We start from the raw sequence: 9270 nt of genomic DNA on the forward strand, positions 1-9270 counted from the left end.
ACCCCTCAGTCCTTGTGTAAAGGCACTTATCATGATGTCAGGGGTAGCCGTCGGTATCTCCAGCGCTGCACTGTTGAAACGCTGGACAAATTCTCGCAAAGTTTCAGTCTCTTGCTGTTTCATCACGAACAAGCTCAAATAATTTCTCTGGTGCCTCTTGCTGCTGGCAAATCGGTGCAAGAAAGCTGTAGCAAAATCCTCAAAAGACTGTATGGAGTTGGGCTGCAGGGTGTTAAACCATTGCTGGGCTGACCTCACCAACGTGCCCAGAAACACCCTGCACCTGACTCCATCTGAATATTGGTGCAACAAAGCCGCATTCTCAAATCTCCCCAAGTGTTCCTCGGGGTCAGTATGTCCGTCATACTCACCAATGTTAGATTGTCGGAAATTCGGAGGAATCCCTTCCTCCAAGATGGCTAGTGAAAAAGGGCTTCCTCTCTTGGGTACCGGCGCTCTGCTTCCTACCTGCTCCCTCAACCTCCGTATCTCCTTCCACATCTCCCCCATCTCACTAATCTCCCCAGTTGGGAGGGGTTGCGTCTCCTCCACCCTGCTCTGGTGGACTTCAACATTTTCCTCACGTTCCTGACGGGCGGCCTGTTCCTCTACAAACACAGACTCTTGATTCTTTTTCATGGCCTCCTCCACTGTCCGGGTGATAAATTGGCCCAACTGCTCCAGGGTCAAGTTCCCCACGTTCTCATTGGGATGGTTTTGCTCGACCCTTGTCTCGTGAAGGGGCTGCTCGGTTCTTGTCTCTTGACGAGGTTGTTCTTGTCTCGTCTCAAGACGCGGTTGTTCATGTCTTGTCTCAACATGAGACTGTTCGGGTCCTCTCTGAGGACGCGATGATGCTGAGGTAACTCTTCTACTTCCTTTCCTGCCTACCATCTCTACGTCTCAACTCAAGTGTTCCCACAGACGGCGCCAAGTGATACTCACGGGAAATTTAGGGTCCGATCCCGGCGAGGGTCACTAATCCAGACGCAGGTTTGAAATTGCCCTGAGCCTGAAATCACAAATAAGACCGTTAGAAGGGGGCCAGGAGGGTGTCCTGGCGTAGCCCCTCCGACGCTCAAGTCAGAGACTGAGGATATATGGGGGAGCAGCTAAGGGTGCTGCTGAAAACAATATAGTGAATGAATCAAATGAACACCCAAACCTAATATTTATAGGAGAATACCTGGGCCCTTGATGGGCCTGTCTTCCATTTGGGCTTGGGATGGGCCAGGGGTAGTGGGCTCATCCATGGAGTATCACATATAATTAGGGGTATTCAAAAATCGAACCAAATCATATGGTGTGGTTTGATTTTGATTAATCACGGTTTGCAATGATTTTAAAATCAACCAAACCAAAAAAATTGTTTTATTTAAGCTTCGAATAAAAATAAACCAAATCAAACCAATGACATTAATATAAAAAAAATGTAATAAATTTTGTTAATTTAACTTAATTTTTCTTGATATAAATATATTTTATTTGATTTTTATAATTGTTTATGTCTTAACTTTACATTTCTGTCACTATTGTTAGAATTTGTATTCTTCATCTTATCTACTTACAATATTTGGGTTACTTTTGGCAAATAAAAAGAGTTTGACAATTTCTAGTTTATTTGTCTGCTTGTTGGTTTGTTGTTTATTTCTCTTGTTTTAGATTTTAGATATTTCAGTTCTTTGTTCGACTTGTTTCTGTTATTCTTGGTATCATGCATTAATTCGTCATATTTTGTTGAGATCTGTTAAGAATTGTCCTTAAAATAATGCATTTATGCTCCTCGTAGTGTTTTGTAATGGTTAAATCCGGATAAGTGGCTTAAAATTATCATCTTTGGCTCATTGATTTGATTTTTTTTTTTTTTTTTTTTTTTTTTTTTTTTTGGTTCTACATGGTGTCCCAAGCTGCTCCTCCAAGTGGGAAATTGTGTGCATTGAGAAAAGGCAAAAACTTGTGTGAGACGGTCTCACGGGTCATATTTTGTGAGATGGATCGCTTATTTAGGTCATCCATGAAAAAGTATTACTTTTTATGCTAAGAGTATTACTTTTTATTGTGAATATCGATAGGGTTGACCCGTCTTACATATAAAGATTCGTGAGACCGTCTCATAAGACACCTACCCTTGAGAAAAACTAGTCTTTTAAAGTGAATCTTGTTACCAGATAATTGATATTCTGTATGAGAGAGCTTCTAACTCCTCTCCAAACACTATCAGTGCTTGATATTTTCTTGTGTTACATATTTGGTGACTGGCTTGGCATGAAGACCACACAATTAATTTTATTAAAAAAACAAAAACTACGCTCAGGGCTCATGGTTTGGCCACTTCCCTCAATAAATTGTACTTGCCAACTTCTAATAAGAACTGCATATGCCTGGATTTGGGAAATCATATGGGTTGCGGACTAGACTACTAGGTTCTTTTACACTTATTGGAGCTGAGTTGGTGCATGAGAGGTTTTACAAGATGAAGAAATTTTTTATCTTATATCTTTTTTGTTCTTGTTTCTTTCTCGATTATTGTTTTTGTCCGTAGGTCGCATTTTAGAGAGCAAGAGAGAAAGTTTGCCACTTGTAGAATGTCCATATATCACAAAAGACTTACAAACGATGGTCTAAACTTTCTGTAAATTGTATGCTCTGACTTCTGGTCAGAAGTGTGATGTTGATGATCGTGTAATCTATTTGTCAACAAGGATGGACGGGTAAATGCCTTATGTAAAAGGAAATTAACAACTATCAAGTGGATGGAGCAGCAAATTCTAAATGTGTCGCCTTTATAAAGCATTGAAGGAAAAGTATTGCATGAAAACTTGTGGAAAATTAGACTAAATAAAACTTCAAGGGGAACAGATGCTAAAGTTGTTTTTCTGGTGTAGCCAAAGTGATTTTCTGGTCAAGCATAGAAACTAAGACTTGATACTATAATTTAGTTGGAATTTAGCTTGTGTTCATTTACTTCAAGTCATAAGCTATATATTTAATAAGACGTGTATGTGTGTGTGAGTGTATATATTCATGCTCTGAGCCGAATGTATAAAATTCTTGCCGACATTTGCTCCATGAAGAGTTATTGAAAAGGTAAAAATCGCAATTTGATTACTGCATATTTGATGTATTTTCTTGCATTTTGCATCCTAGCTGATTCACAAAAGCAGTTTGAGTTACAGTTTTGTAACTCCGTTATCATAGGTGTGTTGAGTCATGTGTATCCTATCTTAGTGCAAAGGTGGATAATGTTGTTGAAGCTTCAAGTGGCCATAGACTTGTTGAATGCGAAGGAAGTATTGTGATTTCCTGCAGGTGTGACTGCTTTGGTGAAAGTTTGTTGAATTCGGAAGAGAGTTCGAGATTCTCAGTGTCTTCGAATATTGGCAGCGACTGAAGAGATGAGCGGCGCGGCGGAAGAGATGAGTGGCAGCAACTCGGAAGGAGATGACCACTTGAAGAGAGAGCGGCGAAAGAGAAAAATTTGAGAGACGATAGCAATTTCTTCTCAATGCTAGGGTTGTGGACTGGGCTGGATGTATCGGGTCGGGTGGGTTAGATGACGAATCGGGTTAAAAAGATCTGTCTCACAAAATATGATCAGTGAGACAGTCTTACACGACTTGTTGCGTTTCAAATTTTATGGCCAATGAGAAGTATATTATCAGTCTCTATTCCACGTCCTCAATTGCTTACTATGCGAACATCTGCAATCAATTTTGTTATTATTCTTTTACTCACTACCATGAATTATTTATTTTTTTATTGTAAAATTAGAAGATGTGTGACAATGTCTATTTAATATAAAATTTAGGTGAAATTCCCAGAAGAAAAGACAAAATCGGATGTGTATTTGTTTTAAATAAATTGATTAGTTTAATTTTCAAGTCTATTGTCCGAATAAATTGGTAAAATTTTCACTTTTTATTATTATTTAAAAATATATTCATTTCATTATTTATGAATTAAGTTATAAAATTAGTAATGCACTTTTTTTTGGATATGATTCGTGCATTTTAATTTATATGACATTTAGTTTATTTTTGGAAAAACAAAGTTTTAATGATAATATTAGATATTATAAGTTTCATATATATAATTTTGTATTTATTCATAACTATATTATTCGGATAGTTTTGACTTTTAACATTTAGATTCAAAATAAAATTTTGTCGCTAGATAAGACTTTTCTGACTATGCCTATAATATCTAATTATCTATATTATATTATAAAGAGTATGTCGAACTTCATGGACAAGGTCTCTGGTTCTGGTCCAAGATGGCCTAGCTTCGTTAGTGAAAATAATAAGAATAAAAGAAACAACATAGCTCTGTTGATAGAGCTCCGCTTTTATAAATGAGTTATTGAGATTACAGATTGGATGTCCTCAGATATTGAATATATTAGTTTGTCGGTATGACTAATTTTTAAACGACGATACCACTTATTTCCCTATAAACAAGTTATTTTTCAAATTACCTTGCTACTCCTATCTAACAAAATAAATCACACATATTTAATATAATTGCTAAATAATCAGCACAAAACTTTAAAAATTCTAACAGTATCTATAAAAACTATATATTTTTTTAAATAATAATTGCATTATTATTTTTTAAAATATATCGCATTATCTAAACAATAATTACAAAATGCAAGAAATAAAAAATAATAGAATAAGACTCTTGTGAGACGGTCTCACGAATCTTTATCTGTGAGACGGGTCAACCCTACGGATATTCACAATAAAAAGTAATACTCTTAGCAAAAAAGTAATATTTTTTCATGGATGACTCAAATAAGAGATACGTCTCACAAAATACGACCCGTGAGACTGTCGCTTCGTTTTTCATTATAAAAATTAACACCACTCCAAAAAAAGGTCATCAACAATAAACAAATGAGCCAACAGGTTTTCAAGAAATGGCGTGGAGGAACAGAGTGATTCCAATTTTGTCACTATCCCCATTTTGCCGAGGACTCCAAAAGAAATTTCCCCCCTCGTATTTTCGTTAATTCTCATTCCAGCCCCTCCCGCGAAACTTCAATAGCAGTTCCTCCCCATTTCCACAATTCACAAAACGTGCCTTAATTGTTATCCAAAAACTTTCGCCGCGTGGAACATCCTTGGAAAAATCAAATCATCTGACCCACACACACCGCGAGTCACCGTCAAAAACCCATCGCCCCATTCAAAGAATCTTCCTCCGTACCGCGTCTCCCCACTCCGCGACTGTCCAATGGAATGTATAAATATGAAGGTATTCAATCCATTCTTCACTTCAATTCTGTGTTCACATCTTCTTTGTTCAGACCACTTTTAATCTATTAAAACACACAAGCATCTGTGGATAAATCTTGATGGAAATCTCGTCCTTGTCGTTTCCTGAAGACGGGCCTTCCTTATTTTCCTTCCTTCAGGATTCTGAGCCGGGTTCCATATCGTTTGCGAATCCCAGTAAGCGGCCAAGGCGTGATGATTTCTACGATTCGTCGGTGGAGGATTTGCTGAGCAAGTTGTTGGATTTTGATGCTCAGGCGGAAGAGAAACCGGTACAGAACGTGGGTTTCTTGCAGAATTCTTCAGTCTCGGTGGGTTCAAGGTGTGCCTATCAGGAGATGGCTGACAGTGGGTATTACTTCGGTAGCTATCCTGATGTGGCCGATTCCGGAAATTCATCGAATAACAAGAGGCCGCGATCCGAGCGTGAGAATGCGGTGAAACCACCATCTGATGAATCGACCAGCGCGGCGAACGGCTCCACCCAGCGTAGGTTGTGGGTGAAGAACCGGTCGAAAGCATGGTGGGAGCAAGTCAACGGCCCAGATTTCCCTGAAGAAGAGTTCTATAGAGCTTTTAGAATGAGCAGGGCGACCTTCGATATGATCTGCGAAGAACTCGAGTCTGTAGTCAACAAAAAGAACACAATGCTGCGGCTGGCGATCCCCGTTCGGCAGCGTGTGGCTGTGTGTATATGGAGATTGGCAACCGGTGAGGCTCTTCGGGAAGTTTCGAAGCGTTTCGGATTAGGAATTTCGACTTGCCACAAGTTGGTTCTTGAAGTCTGCACGGCAATAAAGACTGTTCTGATGCCCAAGTACTTGCAGTGGCCTGATGAGGGTAGAATCAGGGAGATTAAGAGGAGTTTCGAATTTGTTTCGGGTATACCGAATATAGGTGGTTCGATGTACACCACTCATGTACCGATCATCGCGCCTAAAGTCAGCGTAGCTGCGTATTTCAACAAGAGACATACTGAGAGGAATCAGAAGACTTCATACTCGATCACGGTTCAAGGGGTTGTCGATCCCAATGGAGTTTTTACAGACATATGCATTGGGTGGCCTGGTTCAATGACAGATTATCAAGTCTTGGAAAAGTCGGCCCTTTATCAGAGGGCGAATCGCGGCGCTTTGAAGGATACTTGGATTGCCGGGAACTCAAGTTATCCGTTAATGGATTGGGTTTTGGTCCCTTACACTCACCAAAATGTTACTTGGACTCAACACGCATGTAATGAAAAGATCGAAGAGATCCAAAGGGTCTCGAAGGAATCGTTCATGCGGTTGAAAGCAAGGTGGAGTTGCTTACGGAAGAGGACTGAGATGAAACTTCAAGATTTACCTGTGGTCCTTGGAGCTTGTTGCGTGTTACATAATATATGCGAGATCAAGAACGAGGGGTTGAGCCCGGATCTGAGATTCGAGCTCTTTGATGATGGAATGATCCCCGATAACAACGTTAGATCGATTAATGCCGTAAATGCTAGAGATCAAATCGCTCGTAAGCTCTTGCATCAGAATCATGCAGGCACAAATTTTATGTAGTGGCAGAAGTTTTTGCCACCCTTGTTATGTAGCTATTGGAATTTTTTCATGGCTTTGTGTGGTCATGTTGAGTGAATAAGTGGTTTATGTGATTTTTTTTCACATCATGTACAATTTTTCCAAAAATCAATCGCCCAATGACAAGGATCTTGTATCATTCGTTGCGATGTAACTAAAAAATTTTCAAAACATCGATATCTTTTCACTGTTAGATCATGTAAATACTTGTAAAATCCATGTGATTGTAACAGAAAAACAATTTACTACTTGCAATAAAGCGTGGATCTTTCATGATTTTTTTTTAAAAAAAAGTTCAGAAATTTTTTAACTTGGTTCTTTATCTTGGTCCTGATATATAACAGCTGGTTGACCACTGAAATTTTAAAAATGTGAACACTTTCTTGGACTGATTTCCAAAGTCAAATAGTTCATCATGGTATGCTGCTGTTTCATTCAAGTGCAAAGAAATGCAATATTGTTGACCAGATTGAAGTAAATCAAAGACAATAGGGAGGGTCAGTCAAAGGTGGGCTCTGACTTCAGAGATAGAGTAAGCATGAACCAGTGGGCTGATTTTTTTAAGTGTGTAATCCCAATGGTCTATCAGAGAAATTGACCAGTAAATCTTGAAAATGAGAAGTTCACGTAAATTTAAGATAAAAACTTGTGTGAGATGGTCTCACGGATCGTATTTTGTGGAACGGATCTCTTACTTGGGTATTCATAAAAAATATTACTTTTTATGCTAAAAATATTACTTTTTATTGTGAATATCAATAAGGTCGACCCGTCTCACAGATAAAGATTCGTGAGACCGTCTCACAAGAGACTTATTCTAAATTTAAATTTAATGTAAACTATAATTTTATATTTTTGAGTTTTTATTTTAATATATTTTATTTATTTTTTTAAAAAAATAATGGTATTACAGGAAAGGTATATTTTGGGAACGAAATTTTGATGTGTGTAAGACCAGATATAGTTATTATATGTGTTTCGAAATTTGTAATATGGTATAAATATTATATCAGACTATTTTACTTATGTACAATTTCATCTAATGGGGATACAGCATAAATTAATATCATATGAAAGATTAAATAAACATATATATATTTTGAGCTTAGTCAAAGTCTACATTAGTAGAATTGAATGGTTTCAAAATCCAAATTGACAGAATCAGACATCAGCAATCTGTTCATTTACAAGAGTTTGACTATGCAACAGAGGGAGGGAACCTGTTCCATTCTTTATGTGAAAATGGTTTTGTAAAGAGTCAGAATTGAAGTTGCCACATCTTAGAGAGGTAAGATTTCATCTTATAAAAGTTATGATTTGTCACTTGCCATGTTTATCTCTGATTTTTGTGTGTCGTGTTGTTTTCAAAACTTAATCTTAATCAAATATCTTTCAATTTATGAAATTTTTATTCTTTATTTACAGATAATGTTTTTATGTGGAACTGTATACATGAGCACTATATCGAAAAAATGACCAAAATTATCACATGAAAGAGCAAAAATAGGGGATTGAAACTGAAATTTAACAGCTTAAGAATTGCAATTCACCATAAAATTGAATTGTCCTAGAAGGAAATCTAGCAGATGATGCTAAGGATTTAATGTTGTGACTTTAATGTTGGTTGCCATGCAAAAAAAAAAAAACAAAACAAAAACAAAATTTGTAATAGTTTCTCCCCGATATCATGTATACCTAATTGAATTTTGAACACAAAATTTTTCTAAAAATTAGTGCATCGCGCATTGTATGTTTATACTTTATACAATTATATTTTGTAATTAATTTGATTTATATCAAAACATGGGTAATATTATAATTATAAAAATTAATGAGGACCGTATTGTAATTTGATAACTCCACAAAGCAGTGTTTTCATAAATACGTAATCATCAATGGGCAGGGAAAAAAGGAAAAAAAAAAAGAGATAACAACCCACCAAAAAACGTTATAAGGTGAGAGAAACCTTAATATAGTTACATAATATGAGTAGTATCATAATTGTAAAAATTAACGAGGATCATATGCAATTTGAGAACCGCACAAAGTGACATTTCCGTAAATACATAATTATCAAATAAAAAAAAGGTCAGATAACCACACCACTCTACCAAAAAACAGTCTAAAGTGTACAACCTTAATATAGTTATAAATAATGTTAAAAATACATTTATATATCGATATTTATCATTATTATATCGCTGGAGATTTTCACTAAAATAATTTTTTTCTTTTTTTATTTGAATAAAATAATTTTTTTCTTTCTTTGAGAGAAAGTTAAATCCCAAAAATATTTCAATTTGTTTACAGTATGTTATACTCCCAAAATAAAAGATGAAATAAATTAATGTAAATAAAAAATTTATTATACATGAATTCATTTATTAAAATCATGAACTTAAGACTAGCTCTATTCCAAAAGCTAATTT

The sequence above is a fragment of the Primulina huaijiensis genome, chromosome 17 (assembly GCF_012295235.1).
Source record: "Primulina huaijiensis isolate GDHJ02 chromosome 17, ASM1229523v2, whole genome shotgun sequence".
Taxonomy (NCBI): domain Eukaryota; kingdom Viridiplantae; phylum Streptophyta; class Magnoliopsida; order Lamiales; family Gesneriaceae; genus Primulina; species Primulina huaijiensis.